At 35.4% G+C, this 17,692-nt stretch overlaps 1 pseudogene; it reads right to left on the bottom strand.

Annotated features, from left to right (window-relative positions):
- Positions 1 to 12,330: 12,330 nt before the first annotated feature.
- Positions 12,331 to 17,159, bottom strand: LOC140512142 (eukaryotic translation initiation factor 3 subunit F pseudogene; annotated as a pseudogene).
- Positions 17,160 to 17,692: the final 533 nt, after the last annotated feature.

Below are 17,692 nucleotides of genomic sequence, written 5' to 3'. Positions count from 1 at the left end.
AAGGGAAAGAGAAATGTAGAATGTGACACATTATATCACATAAAAGAAGAAAGAAAAATACAGTAGAGTGGAAGATGGGGAGGTGAGAGGGAGTAAGTGACACTCTCATCAAAATTGGCTCAAAGAAGGAACAACATATCCACTCTGGTATAGAAATCTTTCTTAAGCTACATTCAGTACTGAATGGAAGAGGTTAAGAGAAACAGGATGAGATAGAAGGGAGGGCAAATTGTAAGATGAGGTAGTCAGAAGCAAAACACTTTTGAGGAGGGACAGGATGACAGGAGAGAGAGAATAGAATAGACAGAGATGGAAATAATATCTAGGGAAATACAGTTAGTAATCATAATTGTGAAAAAAATGGGATACGTTTCTCTGATAAAGGACTCATTTCTCAAACACAGAGAACTGAGTCAAGTTTACACAAATAACAGCCATTCTGCAAGTGATAAATGATCAGCAGATATAAACAATTTTCAGATGAAGTAATCAAAGTTATCTATAGCCATATGAAAGGATGCTCTAATTCGCTACTGATTGGAGAAATGCAAATTGATACAATTCTGAGATACTGCCTCATAACTATTATATTGGCTAATAGGACAGAAAAGGAAAATGACCAGTGTTGAAAAGGATGTGGGAAAAATGAGACATTAATGTACTACTGGTGGAGTTGTGGCCTTATTCACTCATTCTACAGAGCAATTTGGAACTATGCCCAAATGATTATATAAAACAATGCATTCCTTTGACTTAGCAGTATTACTTCTGGATCTCTATTCCAAAAGAGATTTTTCAAAAAGGAAAAGGATCTTTATGTACAAAGAAATTTAAAATATCTTTTTTTCTGGTTGCAAAGAATTAGAAATTGAGGGGATGCACACCAATTGGGGAATGTCTAAAGAAATTGTGAAATGTGATTGTGATGAAATATTGTTTTGCTATAAGAAATGATAAGAAGAATGCTCTCAGAAAAACCTATATAGACTTACAGAAGTTGATGCAAAATGAACTACTGTGTACAAAGTAATAGCAATATCATAAGAGGATGAACTGTGAATGAACTAGCTATTCTCAGCAATAAAATGATACAAGACAATTCTGAAGAATTTATGATGAAAAATGCTATCTATCACTAGACAAATAAATGATGATGTATGAACATAGATAGAAGCATATTTCTTATTTCACTTTTCTTGAGTTTTCTTGAATTTGTTTTCTTTTGCAACATGACTAATATGAAAATATTTTTTTCATGACTATAGGCAATACAACTACATTGAAGGACTTGCCTTCTCTGTAGGAGGTAGGGAAGGAGGAAGAGAAGGAATTTGGAACTCAAAGTTTTTAAAAATGAATTTCAAAGATTGTTTTGACATGCAGGTGGAGAAAAAATGAAATACTGTACAAAAATAAAGAAAATAAGAAACTTGACATGATGATAAAGATTGGGAACAAACAACTTGTAACAATTTGAGTCTAATAATTTTCTTCAGTAGCACTGGATTTGAAGTCTTTGAATAGAATTGGTTACATATGTTATACTAACCATTGCTTTTTGGTATGAGTTGGACTATATGGCTTCTGATGGATTTTCCAAAACTAACATTCTCTGTTTCTGTGACATTTCCCAACACCAATGTAAGACATTTCAATCTACGCCATTCCCTTCAAACTTCATTAAAAGCTTGATCAGGAGTACATAATGGCACTGAAAACCAAGTTACACAGAACAATAATTGAATGAAGATGGCATGTTTTTTTGGTGGATATAGAACTATTCAGGAAGTCAGGAAGACCTGAGTTAAAATCCTTCCTTAAATATCAACTAGCCGTTTAATTCTTGGTGGAGGTATTCAACTTCTTTCAACCTGACTTACTTATTGGGAATAACAATAACACCTATGTCACAGGGTTGTTATAAGGACCATATGAGATAACACATTTTAAGTATTCACCAAACTTTAAAGGACTATGTGCTGTTAAATATTTGTATACATATTCAATACTTCTCAAAATCTTAAGGGAAAAAAGTTATAGGGAGACAGATTCGTTTGTAGTCTGAAAACTAAAAACTTCAGTGAAATATTTCAGCAACCTCAGAAATAGAAGAGTCAGGGAGAATGCCTAGAAATAAGTAATTTAATTCCTCATTGATGAAGACATAGAAATTGGACTCAAGGCCAATTTAAGATGGCCAATGTATTAATGATGAAAAATTGACATATAAAGATTCAGAGTAGGATGGATACTATCCAGAGTTAGTCTTGCAATAAGGTAGCATACATTATTTTTTCTAGAGAGTTCTATTGTTCAATCAGCAAAAAGCCATTATCATTTGCAATATGTGAATTAACAGAAAAAAATGTAGCAGAAGCCCATGACTGAATGGTCAAAAAAGAGGATAACTTTGGTCAGAAGCAAGTGCTCTGCTTTCATTTTGGTGTGCATTATGATACTTGAAAAAAAATTACTGGAACACCCACAATGACAATAGAATAAATTAGATATTATAGAGAACCCAGGAAAGTTATTCCAACTGTGTTCTAGATTCACTAGATTGAAGAGAGGGGGACCTTTCTGAGGTCATGTTACAGGTGGAGACAATTTCAGAGACTGATACCTAAGCAAGAAGAGAAGGCAGAAGAAATAGAAGGTGCTTAATTGTCCAAAGGGAGTCTTTGATGAACAGGTAGCAGGCAAATGTCATATTTCTCAGAAGTAACCCGGTCTAGGAGTTTTCAGCTACCAAATTCCATAACCTCAGTGTTGCTCTTGACTACTAAGGGCTCAAACAAATTGCCAAATACTGTTTCTATCTCCACACCTTTCATCTTTATCTGATTTTCTCCACCTTCACAATTATCCCCATATCCCATGCCATCATTACCTCTAACCTAGACCATTGAGATCATTTCATAATTGCCCTCTCTAAATCAAGTCTCTTCCCATTCCAATCCATCCTCCAAAGAGAAATTAAATCTTGGTTTTCCCAAAACCGAGATCTGCCCTCAATAAACTTCTTAGTATACTCCCACAACATGTTATTACATCTAGGATCAAATATAAAATTTTCTTTAGTATTTATAACCCTTCAGCATTTGACATCTATTTAATCCATGGTACAGTGGAAAGGACACTCGATTTGGAGTCAGATACTTAGTATTTGTATGACCTTGAAAAAAGCACTCAATTTCTTTGAAACTTAGATTGTTCATTCATAAAATAAAAGGGTTGAACTCAATGATTTCCTAGTTCCTTTCTAAATATATTATCCTATGAATTTACCCTTCCAGATTTATATTGGTAGGATTAGTCCTATTCCTTGCAATTCTATGACCAGGTCAAATTGCTTCATGCATTGCACTTGATGTCCCATGTCTTGGAATTTGTACTGATTGTTCTTGCCTTGAATGCATTCTTTCTCACCTCCACCTCTTAGAATCCCATCTTCTTTAAGAACCTACATGAGGCCTTTCCTGATTTCACCAGTTTCTAGTACCATTCCCATGTGATCTGCATGTGTATATATGTATGTATGAATGTATGTATGTATGTATGCTTGTATGTATGTATATAGCTAAAGACATTCTTAATATATTTTGCAACATGAATATTGCTGCATACATATAACATATATGTTATATATCTATACACAAATACATACATGCTTGCATATGCATTTTATATATACATACATATATAAATGCTTATAAACACATACACACAAGCACACATATCTATATCTCTATATCATACCCACATATGCATATGTTACTTGCCTCAATGTAAAGTTATTGAACTTGAGGAATTTCACTTGTTTTGGTATCTCTATCATCAGTATATTTCATGGAACATAGTCAGTGCTTAATAATGTTTACTAATTGATTGATATGAGGATACATTATAAAATTTGAAATGACATAGGACATTATGACAACTGCCACAAGAAATAATGTGCTTATCATCATGAGTAGATTTTGAGCACAGGCTGAGTGATCATTTATCAAAAATATTATAAAATGAACCATTGAATGAAGTGATTTTCAGTATATGGGTTCTAAGATTCTATAACTACATCTTATGTCAACGAAACTTAATTTAATTCACTGAATATTTATCAAATTCATAGCATGCCTTAGGCATTATGCCAGGTGCTGTGAATAAAAATAAATATATAAAAATGTCACTGTTCTCATGGAACATGCATGATAGGTGGGATGTCAAAACATTTGCCCTTTCAAATATTTAAATGGGTTTGTTCATTTACTAATAGGAATATTCCCACTAGCAATGTAAATTTTAGGCCGTCCAAGCCTATTTATCCTGTGAAAATTTTATTCATGTCTTCTTATGGATTTATCCCAGTAGACCAACTTAACATGTTGATAATATCTTTGATGTTTCTGATATCCAGAAGATAGAAAAAATGATTTATAATCTCTAGAAATACATAACTATGCATGAGCACAAAAATGTACCAATCTAGTATGTTATTCTAAGGATATACTTTACTGATTTCTATAAAATGGATTTTGGTTGAATCGAAGACAAAAATTTGCAGTAAATGCTATTTCTTCAAATTTTAAAATAGTCACTATTGTCAACTCAAGGTCAGTATCTATGTTTGCATCATGTAAAAGTAATCAATAGAGTAATAAAAACTGCTACTTTCCTTTAGTCATTTTGGGCACAACTGTACGCAACACTTTTGATTAATTGAAAATGAATTCATCCTTAAACTCCAAAGATATGAATACACATGAACACATGAACACACCCATACATACACAACAGAGATCCTCTCATTTTTTTTAAATATCTTGATAAGTTTTTAGTACAAATTTTCAATTAAGAATGTGTTTTTCTTGCTAGATTTACAAACTCTTTACTTCGTAAAGCATTTCAGAGGATCTCTATACACAAAGCAGTTTGAAAACAATCCTGGTTGCTAATGGCAACCTTACATTCAAAGAGGAAGAGTTACGTAATGAAGACCCAGAGTCAACATTTAATGAAAATGAACATACAAGAGTTTCCTTTAAAACATAAGGCTATTTTAATTGTCTTGGGGAAACAACAATTTAGAAAACAACAACAGGGAAAGCCACAATTGTCTTATTCTTCTCTTCTCCTGTTGCCAACCATTAAGGAAAAGAGACAGAGTGTGACAAACAAAAGAACTAGTATCTTCCTAGTAGATGATTAAGTTAAAAAAGGATAACTTTGTCTTTCCTATCTGCAGCATTCTGCCTGTTTCAAGTAAAGAATACATAACTTTAACAAAACCAATTAAAAAGTTATTCAAAGACAATCAAAGGTGCATGGTTGATGTAAAGCAACTGAAACAGCTTACTAATAGTGACTTTTATATATGAAAAGGAGGATGTACATGATTAGAGAGGGACATGAGATAGTCAAGTAGACTGAATGGAAAAAAATATATGGAGTCTTCAATGACATTCATGAAATATTAAAAGATTAGAGGAAGACCTATTTTTGGTTAGGTTAATGCTCTATTAAGGATTTATGCAAGAATAGGTCAAAATTTGCATAGATTGGCCAAATTGGAACAACAGAGTGTGCTCAAGTGAGACTGAGAACACAAATTCAAATACAATATATCAGTATAATCTTTGTTATTTGGATGAAAAGTGTCAATTACAAATGCATGAAATATGGCTATGAATTATTTCACTTATAAGAAAATTATAAGCTTTATTAACAAACAATCATCAAGTTATAATGTGTCCTCTATTTGCAATAAAATATGGTTATTTCTGAATAAATATAGCAGGATAAACTTTAGAGTGAATATTACTGAAGTTCTACATAAAGGTATTTTTCTTTGGTCACAGCTAGAAGCTTTTCCATTTTGGCAATCCATATTCTCTTTGATATATTTTCATTTGACCCAGTTTCTATATTTAATCATATTTGTGATAAAAAGGGCTTGGTGAAACATCAGAAAATATAAAAAGCCAAAATTCTACAGATGAAAGCACTAGGTAGAAGCAATATAAACAGATACCTGCTAAACTAGAATTTGCCTCAGTGGAGGGATGCACTTAATCAATTAGGCTTCAGATCCACTAAAACAGGAGAGGGAAAAAGCCTGTGAGAAAATTTGAGATTGCATAGAGGATCAAGAATATAGAGTCCAGAGTAATCTTAGAAGTCACCTAGTTCAAACACCTCAAACAGATCATAAGAATGATAGGCTGTAGATTATATCACAGAATTTTCCTGGATGTAGAGCTGAGATTTAAATTTAATTCTTTTGATTCCATAACTAATTCTCTTTCTATTGAATCATGCATCTTCTCTAGCATTGATTTTGATGTATACAAAGAGAGTGTTAAAATGATCCAGATCTAAATTTGTGCACCCATTATCACACCAATTTAGATAAACTAGAGATTAAAATTTGACTATTAAAATTTAGACTTTTAAAGACCTTTATCATGGCAACAACAAAAGTCCATTTTAATTAGTGTAGATTAGATTTAAGCTTAAAATAATTTCAATTGTTTCTTTCTGCCTAATTACTCCACCAAATCCACCTAACTTCCTTTTGATGGCAAATGATTTTCCAGTATAAGACATAAAAAAATATGAACTACTGCATGAATTTAGGGCATGTCAATGAATATGGAATTTTTAGAAACGCAAAGTGTTTTCTGCCCCATGGACTGAGTTCTTATTGAGGACAGTCATAAATAACTTTAAAATATTCCATTGTGATAAGAAGGAACTACAGATTAGGTCATTGTGGAATTATAGTTCCCTTGCTTAATGATTGTAGAAAATTGCCTGGCAATCGAACAAAGAGAAAGAGGGCGACGTGGTGAATGCAGGCTAATTAAACCAATAATTGCTTCTTGTTGTGTACCCAGATAATGTGCCCCTGATAATTTTAAATGAAGTCTTGAAGCTGTCTTCTTGAATGAAATGCTGTGCTAGTTAAAAGCCCTCCTCTATGCACTTCTCCCTGCGCTTAGAAGGTGGCCTACTTCTCCAAGTTCCTTAAAGCATTGCCTAGAAAAATGTTGCAATAGTATGGAAGGATCCTCACACTCCCTCCCCTGGATAGTAGAAGATAGCATCTGAATTTGCTCATGCTTTCTCTTCTTATAGAAATGTGTTCATAGTGTCTGACAGCTCTGAAAATTTTCAGAAATAAAATTTTATTATATTTGAAAGTTCAATTAAGATGCAATGTCATCACATTCTTATCCTATTCTGCCCACTCTCATCCCCCATCCTGATATTTTTAATGTGGGGCACTTAAGAAGAAAAATCAAAAGGAACATATTGAATTCTTAAAATCAGCAGACTTCAAAAGATACCTCATTACTGATCTACTGATCTACTGAATGTATGTATAGTCAGACGAATATCAATACAGAAAACATTTCAGTTTTTTGATGGTGCAGGGAAAATTGCAGATCTGCGATTTTATCATTGTGAGCAACTTTTGGTAGAGAAATTTTATTTACAAAAGCACACACAAAATTAGGATTGCAGGAAATTTGATCTATGACTTTAAAGAAACTCAGAGATCCTCTCTTCCACCCTTCAATTTGTGTTTGTTTTTAGATATATGGAAACTGAGTTATAAGGAAGTTGAGACTTGCCTGATATAATACAAATAGTAACAGAGGTGAAATCTGAAGAAAATTCCTCTGACTCCAGGACACTATTTCTATTATGCTATATTGTGCCCTTAATAAATGTTTACTGATTAATTGACTGATTAAAACTGTTGTTGAGTCTTTCATATTCCCTGGAAACTGGGAAAGTAAATGTTCGTCTCATAACTAGGATATATCATACACAGGACCTGAACCTAGGTTCCACTCTTCTGCCCATTCCTTTCAGCATCCCACCTACTTTTTCCTCTCTTCCAATTGTGGATTTGAAAGCTGGAAACTTTTATATTTAGAGGTAGACTTAGGTATCAGTGACTAAACCTATCCCATGTAAATCTGTGTGTCCAACACAAAAGGACTTCTGGAGAACTCAAGCTTCCTCTGCAATCCCTTTGTTGACTTAAAGCTGTATATTCGACATGAATCACCTAGAGCAACAGGAAATCCAATTTGTTGAGAACAAACTGACTAACCTAGCAAAGGATAAAGGGATTACTATCACTTGTAGTGAAGTGCAAGAAATGATTCAAATGCCTTTTCTATTCCCATCAGTATTTGCAAAAAGAATGCTATGAACTATAGATATTGTAGAAATATAAAATCAGAAATACTCTTCATCACTGGATCATGTATCGAAATAAGTCTACATAACAGACTAATTGCATTATTATATTTTCCCAAACAATGTTGGGCATGTGACAGAATCATCGATTTACAATTTTGGACTTAGAGGTTACCATAGAGACTCATATGCAAGATTCATAATCCAACTCATACCTAAGAAATGATCAAAGCTTTGGTTTGAAAACCTCCATAAAGGAGAGCCCATGACTTCCTGAGACTGTCCATTCAATTTGATTAAAAGTTTTCTTTACAGCTAATATTTAAATATAATAAGGAATATAATATGCATTTTATTCTGAGTCTAATAGTTTCATAGATAAGAAAAAAGATAGTTTCAGTAAATATGAAGTGTGTAGTATAGGAATAAAAGTTATGATTCTTGAAATGGCAGGAACCATGTGAAAGTACACATGAAAATATATGCATTTATTCACAGTTGTTCTTATGTATACAATTAAATACTCGCGTGTATGTATATTTAGTATATTAGCCTACATAGGAACATTTCTAATGAAACCAGTTATCAGTCAACATTTTCAGTACTCAGTGCACTAGACAAGTTAATTTCTAAGGATAAATATTTTGTGTATGTGTGTGAGATGGAGTGAGAGTATGCTTATGAAACTGTACATACACCGTTACTTTTAAAATACAACTGAATAATATTGTATGTATCAGCATATATATGTATGCATGTGCACCTATATGTGTATGCAATACACATGCACAAATTAAGCTATATGTTTCATACGTCTGGAGTAATCCATTTTGAAGAATGCTATTTCTATTCAAAGTATCCAAAATTAAGAATATCCCCACATATATGCGCAATATGAAAAAAGAAAAATCAAGAAAATTATTTGTTCCATAAATTGTCAATATTCATAAACTCCCTACCCTTTCCTTTACATAATCAGTCATACAACAAGCCTAATGTCCAGGTACAAACAGTGCATTAGCACAAAGCTATTTTTTCCCATGAATCTTTTGCTTTTTTTCCCAAGCACTTTTTATATGTACTGTCAAGAAGACCTTAAAAAAAAGAACAAAAAAAAGGAAAAGAAGACTTCATTCTCAAGATTTCAAAAACTAAGGAATCACACTTACTTCTTCCTGTGTAACTATTGGATAATGTGTTGTCTTATTGTGGTATTTCACTATGGAGTTTTCACCTAAACAGGAAGGGTCATAAATGAGCACTTATCAGATTTGGTATTTAAGTTACCATGGTCAGACCTATCCCCTTCTACCCACCCTGCGAGGGTCTGCAGGTAGAGAGAAGGGTAAAAAAGATGTTTTTCTAAAAGTAATTATCCTGCTATATCATGTAAAAGATGTTTACAAATATGTTATCATAAATATCCAAATTTTTAAAAATAATGGAAGCATTTGCCATCTTCTAAACTGATAAATACACATTTACAAGTTGTGAAATTGAATTTTGAGGGAAAAATATGCACAATATGCTTGATTTGGCAGAAATGTGCACAGTGAAAAGCAGTACTGCTAGTAAAGGCTTCATTTCTATTTGTTCTGTGGCTTGTTAAGTTGTCCTGATATAAAACCATCTGTTTAGAAACCTGTAAAAAATAGCCTGCCAATGCACAGTGAAGCTAAGCATCATGCTATTGGACATTAAAAGGGTGATGTGTTATTGCAATGTGGCTGATTCTTAATGATAAATGGATATCCAGAGAAACAAACCATGTGTAGTGAGAAGAAATAATTTCAAGCATTCATATTTTATCTACAAATCATTAGATTCATTCATTTATATTCTAATGTATACAGTGAACTCTTTTGCTTATATCTGCATTTGAACATTCCTGAAATATGTAGATATAGTGTGCAATTGATAAAAGAGGAACTCAAAATAGTGAGAAGGAAATATATGCCAGAAGAAGGAAAAGAAGAACAAAATGAAGGAGATGGAGAAAAAGGAGAAGGAGAAAGAAAGTAGAAGCAAGGTGTGGAAGAGGTAAAAGAGGAGCTGAAAGTAAACCAATGATAATAGCAGTCCTATAGAATTTGCAAAAGTATTTTAAACACCTTATTTAATTTGACCCTTACAATAACCCCTTTAGGCTAGTACTTATTATTATAATTTTATGGATAAGTTAACTGTTCTAAAAGGGTAAACTTTACTGGGTCCACTCAATAGTAAATGTCAGACTTCAAGTAGAAAACTGTTCACCGTTTGAATTTTCTATTTTATTACTTATTGTGTGACTTTGGATAAGTCATTTGACTTCATCAGTCAACCAAAGGTTTTTAAGTATCTACTCTGTTCCAGGCATTGTGCTTAACTGAGATTACAAATTAGCAGAAAATATTTATATAGCCCTTTAGATTTCACTATGCACTTTACAACTATCATTTCATTTGACCCTTACAATAACCCTGCCAGATAGAGTCAATCATAAGGATGAGTAACTTGCCCAGGGTCACATAGCCAGGAAATGCCAAGAAAACTTAAATTAAGTCTTTATTACTCTAGGCTGGGTATTCTAAAAAGTCTCACAAGGAAGGAAATAAGATTACTGAAGACTGAGAATTACTTCCTGCAATAAGTGAGACTTTAGATGAGATTGGGAGGAAGTCAGGGGAAGCAGGAGATAATGATGAAGAATCATGGAATTCCAAGCATTGGAGACAACCATTGAAATCTCCTTGAAATGGAATATAGAGTGTCTTGTGGATAGTACAGTAAGCCAGTGTCACTAGATTTCGATATATGTAGAAGGTAGCAAGGTGTAAGAAGACTGAAAAACATAAGAAAGGAGTAGATCTGAAAGACTTTAAAAGACAGCGGGTTCTATATTTGATACTGGATATAGTAGGGAGATAATTGGATAATTGAAGAGTACTAACTAGAGAGTGATATGAACAGAGCTGCTCTTTAGAAAAATCACTTTCACAGCTTAGCAGGACATGATAGGAATGGGGACAAACTGGAGGCAAGAAGACGAAGGAGAACGCTACTGAATTAGTCCAGGTCTTAGATTCCATATCATTAAAATGAGAGGATTGAACTAGATGACATGTAAGATACAACTATAACCAAAAATAGTGCATAAGCTTGGTTTTCCAGAAAAAAATTACTTATGTGAAAAACCTAATTTCCTGAGGATACCAGATAAATCAGAACTTACTGTATATTTCAGGAAAGTAATTTTCTAATTGTGAAAAGAAAAACTACTAGAAAAATTCTAATAAACAAAAAGGTGAGACAAAGATACCTAAATAATTTTGGAAAGCAAAATTTAGAAGTGAAGAAAGAAAAAGTACAATTGATACAAAGGAAACTGTTTGAACATTAAAAATATAAAACAAATATACTTTAACAATTTTATCTTTGTTTTCTACTATCATTTTATTTCTATAATTTTATTCCTTTATATTTCACATTCACATAATTAATGTTTTGATTGACAGTTATTTAGAAGAAGTTAAGAAATTCCTTGTGCTCATAATTTTAGCCAGACCTGTTTGGCAGTGTTCCTTGTGTTTGAATCATTTCCTAATTGTCAATTAACACTCCCCTGAAACCTCTAGCTGAAGAAAATCTGCCTAGTTCTCTACCTTAGTGTAATAACCCAGAGGAGCCTGACATAAACAGTGGATATGGCACAGGGAAATTGAACAGTAGGAAAACTTCACTAACTGAATCAGAAGCCAAGCTGTATCTAAATCTACTATGAACCCAAACGTGCACAGTAAATACATATTAGTTCCAAAGCCAGTATGTACCCAAATACAAAGGGGAAATTGAGCTAATGATCTAAGCAAATAAGGAAAAAGAGAAACAAAAAACAATAATAACAAATAATTCAAGGTCACCAAAATTATTATAAGTGGCAGGTTTTCTATCTTTTGTTCCCTGGGGAAAAGGAATGTCTGTGGTTTATTTGGAGTTATAAACAGCTCAGTTACTTAAACAGGCAACTTAAAGATGATGGTTAAAGAAGAATTCTGCTCTATCCTATGGGTTAGACCAAGGGAGGACCCACATCAGGTGGAATTGCTGGCTGTAGGTGCTGCTCATTGGGTTTCCTCACAGGCTCACAAGTTTCTCTTTGAGAGCAATTTGTGACTGGGTTAGATTGGCAAGGTAAGTCACCATCAAGAGGTCATTGCTGTTGCTGTTCAGCATGGTCTCAAAGGCCTCAGGGGCAATTTTGGAACCTTGGGAACTTGTTAACCAGCCCCATCAGGAAGCGACCCACAGTGTTGTCAGCTGATAACCTTCTAGACAGCACATCCTCAGCTTACTGCAACATTGTGCTTAGAGCATCCTGTATCCTGGCTGATGCCCCACCAACTTGCTGCAGATCACTTGAAAGGTCAATCACAGGGTTGGGGATGAAACATATCTTCGTAGCAAGGTCAATTCCAATTCTCTCAGTATCATAGTAGACCTATTTTACTGTCAGTGAAGTGAACATCACTCCCATTGTTTTTCCAGGAATACCCATAGAAGCACCGAGTACTTTGATACTCATTCGTTCATTCTGGAGGCTGGTGTCCACAGTGAGGTGAATGACCCTATGGGCTTCCTGGCTATAATACTTGTGCATCAGTACCTAGTGTTCTGTGAGGTCATGACCTGCAGCGTACCAGCCCAGAATAAGCTCATTTGGAGAGACTTTCTTGTGTAATTCATACGTATTCTTAGCAAATTCCAAGTCCACAGCAACCTCATCCTCAGACTCATTATGTGACACTGAAAAGCAGTTGGTGATTTCTACTAAATGTTTGTCAATTGTTCCCAGCAGAGTGGCGATGATGTGGACTGTGCCCTACTGGTGACACTAGTAGCTGTCCACATGGAGGTGAGGATGACCAGGTACAGACCGACCATGTGGCCACTGGGGAATGGCCCGAGGAGCCAAGGGCGGAGAGGGCCAATGCTGGAGCCTGGCCCTGAGCCTGTGGTGGGGCTGGGGCAGGGGCAGGGGCAGAGACTGGGGTTAGTGTCAGGGAGGAACGAGACTAGAGCTATATCTGTAGGGGAAGTTAGTGTCTGGATCAAGGCAGTGAGAAAGGGAAGGGGAAAGACAAGGAGAGCTAATGAAGGAAATGAAATTACATTTGAGTCATATCTTCTAGACTGGGGGAAGCAGAAATTTATGAACCCAGGCAATGATGGCTGCACCTTGATGGACTACTGTAATATCTCAGAAATATCTTTTTATAGAAGATCCCGTCAGCCCAGAATTCACACATTGGAAATGCCATTTGCCCTAAGACCTCTTCTTCTAGAATCTCCATTTGTGGAGAGCATCCTGTTTAGCTTTGTCTTCATCCCTCTCCTGACTACAACCACAGAGGACTCCTTCCCTTCTCCTCCTACTTTTCTAACTTGTGTTTTCTTCCTGCATTAGAATGTAAGCATTTTAAGGGCAAAAACTTTCTGCTTATAATTCTATTTCCAGGACGTAGCATAGTGATAAGTAGGTAATAAGATCTTAGTAAATGCTAAAATGGCTGACTGATACAAGGTTAGTGCTATCATATCCTCTAAATTTCAGTATCTTGTATAAAAACTCTTAAAAAATGAACAGTGAATAGACATTTATGAAATCCTTATTATGTTGTCAGGCATTCTGCTAAATGCAAAAATGAAGTATCTCATCCCCAAGAGTTCATATTCTAACAGGAAAGAACTCAAAATTTATGAAAGTAGTCATTATGGAAGGAAAGAGTGTGTGGATGTGGATTAGGGAGGGAAAGAGTCAAACTACTTGGCACTCTAAGCAACATTTGGGAGATAAATGGAAAGCAGATAGTCCCTAACCATGAGGAGAGTGGGATCAAGGTTCAGAGTCAAGTTGGGCTATAGAATCCTTTTGGAAGCAGTTAAGGTTGGGAAGAGGTGGGTGAGAGGGAAAAGGTATCAACATCTACATGGCAAAGGGTGGGTATTCAGAGCTTTGTGGGAACTGGGTCAGGTTGAAGAAAGAGAAGTTCTGAGCCTCCCACCTTTTTCTGGCTGGAGTGGGAGAGGGAAGGAACCCTGCCTCTCAGCCAAAAGGGCCCATAGTTGTTCTTTTCCAGTGCTCAATTCCATCCCAATGACTACCTTTTATGGAATATTTGGATTATATGCTAGAATTCTGAAATAAGGTCCACTCCTCCTCCCTCAAAAATTATCCCCACAAAAGAGGAATAAATTAGAGTACATATTGATCTGAAATACAATCTATTTTCCAAACTGATTGCAATATTGAATTCACAGAGAAAATTCTCTTTATTCTATTTCTCTTGGTTTGTCAATTGTCCTGCGGCTAGTCAAATTAACCATAAAAACAAATTAAAAGTAGTCTTAGGAGATTTAAAAAATAATACAAGTCACCTTGAACTAAAACCTTATGATGATTGAATTCAGATGTTAGGAATTGTAGGGATGTGTTTTTGTCTTTTGTTTTCAAGGAAGACCATGACATTAGACAAATAATGACATGACTTGCACTTGACTATGTTTTGAGTGAGGGAGGGATGTGTAAGGTCACCAGCCTGTCTTTCTCCTCCTGAGCCACCTGAATCCAGTGACCAGATATTCATTAGGATGACTGGAGATGATCCAGGATGCAATGGGACTCCTTGGCCTTTTTTGGCTAACTCCTCTTCAGGTACTCAGAGTGAGGAGAGGTACAATAGGCCCCTTTAAAAATATTTATTTATTTTTAATTTCCACAAGATTTTAAATTACAAATTTTCTCCCCATCACACACCTTCCCCCACCCCAAGACATTGTGAATTCTGATTACTCCCTTCCCCCAATCTGCCCTCCCTTACAGCATACCCCTCCCTTCCCTTATCCTCATCTCCTCTATTTTCTTGTAGGCAAGATAGATTTCTATACCCCATTACCTGTATTTCTTATTTCCTAGTTCCATGTAAAAACAATTTCTAACATTTGTTTTTAAAACTTGGAGTTCCAACTTCTCTCCCTTCCTCCATCTCCATCCATCACCACTGAAAAGGCAAGCAATTAGGTCAAGTTATACATGTGTAGTTACGGAAAAGACTTCCATAAAAGTCATGTTGTGAAAGACTAACTATAGTTCCCTCCATCCTGTCCTGCCTCCCCATTTGTTCTATTCTCTCTTTTGACCTTGTCTCTCCCTAAAAATGTTTATTTCTAATTACCCCTTCCTTCCTTCTACCCTCGCATCTATCACCCCACCACACCCCACTTACCCCCTTCTCCCCTACTTTCCTGCAGTGTAAAATTCATTTTCATAACACATTGAGTGTACATGTTATTCCCTCCTTAAACCAAATGTGATGAAAATAAGCTTCACTTTTCCCCTCTTACCTCTCCCCTTTTTCCCTCCATTGATAAAGCTTTTTCTTGTCTTTTTATGAAAGATATTTTGCCCCATTCTATTTCTCCCTTTCTCCTCCCACTATATTCCTCTCTAACTCCTTAGTTTTATTTTTTAGATATCATCTCTTCCTATTCAACTCACCCTATGCCCTCTATCTATATGTATATAATCCCTCCAACTACCTAAATACAGAGAGAAGTCTCAAGACTTACAAATATTACCTTTCCATGTAAGAACATAAACAGTTCAACTTTAGAAAGTCCCTTATGAATTCTTTTTCCTGTTTACCTTTTCACGCTTCTCTTGATTCTTGTGCTTGAAATTCAAATTTTCTATTTAACTCTGGTCTCTCCTTCAAGAATGCTTGAAAGTTCTCTATCTCTTTGAATGACCATTTTCTCCCCTGAAGTATTATACTCAGTTTTTCTGGGTAGTGATTCTTCATTTTAATCCTAGCTCCTTTGATTTCTGGAAAATCATATTCCAAGCCCTTCTATCCCTTACTGTAGAAGCTGCTAGATTTTGTGTTATCCTGATTGTCTTTCCACAATATTGGAATTGTTTCTTTCTGACTGCTTGCAGTATTTTCTCCTTGACTTGGGAGCTCTAGAATTTTACTAAAATATTTCCAGGAGCTTTTCTTTTAGGATCTCTTGCAGGAGGTAATCAGTGGGTTCTTTCAATATTTGTTTTACCCTTTGGTTCTAGAATATCAGGGAAGGTTTCCTAGATAACTTCATGAAAGATGATGTCTATGCTCTCTTTTTGATCATGGCTTTAAGGTATTCTCATAAATTTTCAATATTCTCTCCTGGATCTATTTTCCAGGTCAATTTTTTTTTCCCAATGAGATATTTCACATTGTCTTCTATTTTTTCATTCCTTTGTTTTTTTTATAATTTCTTAATTTTTCATAAAGTCATTAGCTTCCATTTTCTCCATTCTAATATTTCAGGAAATATTTTCTTCAGTGAGCTTTTGGATCTCCTTTTCCATGTGGCCAGTTCTGCCATTTAGGGCATTCTTTTCCTCATTGACTTTTTGGATCTCTTTTGCTATTTGGATTAGTCTATTTTTTAAAGTGTTATTTTCTTCAGCATTTTGTGTCTCCTTTAGCAAGCAATTGACTCGTTTTTCATGATTTTCTTGCATCGCTGTCACTTATCTTCTCAATTTTTGCTCTGCTTCTCTTAGCTGATTTTCAAAATCCTTTCTGAATTCTTCTGGGGCCTGAGACCAATGTATAGTTTTCTTGGAGGCTTTTGACTTTGTTTTCTTCTGTTTGCATGCTTTGGTCTTCCTCTTCGCCAAAACAAGACTCTGTAGTCCTAATGGTTTTTTTTTTTCAGTTTTTACTCATTTCCCCAGCCATTTATTTGACTTTTGAGCTCTTTGTCAAGACAATTCTCTGCTTCCAGTGGGATGCGGGGGCTGCACAGTCAGTAGCTCGATTCTCCCACATTTTTTGGGCATAGAGCTCCAAATGCAGTGGCTGCAGCTGCCCCTGCAGCTGCTGTGGCTGCTGGGGATTCCTCTGACCCTTCCCCATCTGTTGCATTGGAGTTGGGGCTGGACAACTCCACTATCCTGCACTGGTCCCATAGGCTTTTCCCACTGAACTTCCAATTTGTCCTAAGCGTTTTGGGGTTCTGAAGTCTGGAAACTTCCACAGCTGCAAGAGATTCATTCCCCCCAAGGCCTGCTTAGGTCTTGTCTCTACCAGCCCAGTCCACTCTGAACCGTGCTCCACTCCCAATGTGCAGTGACAGATACTTCCCTGGAGATCTTCCCAGCTGTCATAGGCTAGAGATCTGTTTCACTCCATCATTCTATAAGTTATGTAGCTCCAGAATTTGTTTAGAGCTATTTTTACTGGTATTTGGTGGGGCTTGATGGGAGCACTCTAGAAAGTGCATGCTATTTCAAGAATTTTTCAGGGAATGGTCACTTTAATTAACAAAAGAAAAAAAAATAACCAAATCAGACTGGGAGGGAAAGCCAACAGTTGCTCTTGATAATCACTTTTCAGCCAGGAGGGGAAAGAAAGAAAGGAAGAAAGAAATCTAGCCAGTTAATCCCAAG

This window comes from Notamacropus eugenii, chromosome 6 (assembly GCF_028372415.1).
Source record: "Notamacropus eugenii isolate mMacEug1 chromosome 6, mMacEug1.pri_v2, whole genome shotgun sequence".
Taxonomy (NCBI): Eukaryota; Metazoa; Chordata; class Mammalia; order Diprotodontia; family Macropodidae; genus Notamacropus; species Notamacropus eugenii.
The sequence above is the reverse complement of the archived record's forward strand: the minus strand, read 5'-3'. Positions and strand labels throughout refer to the sequence as shown.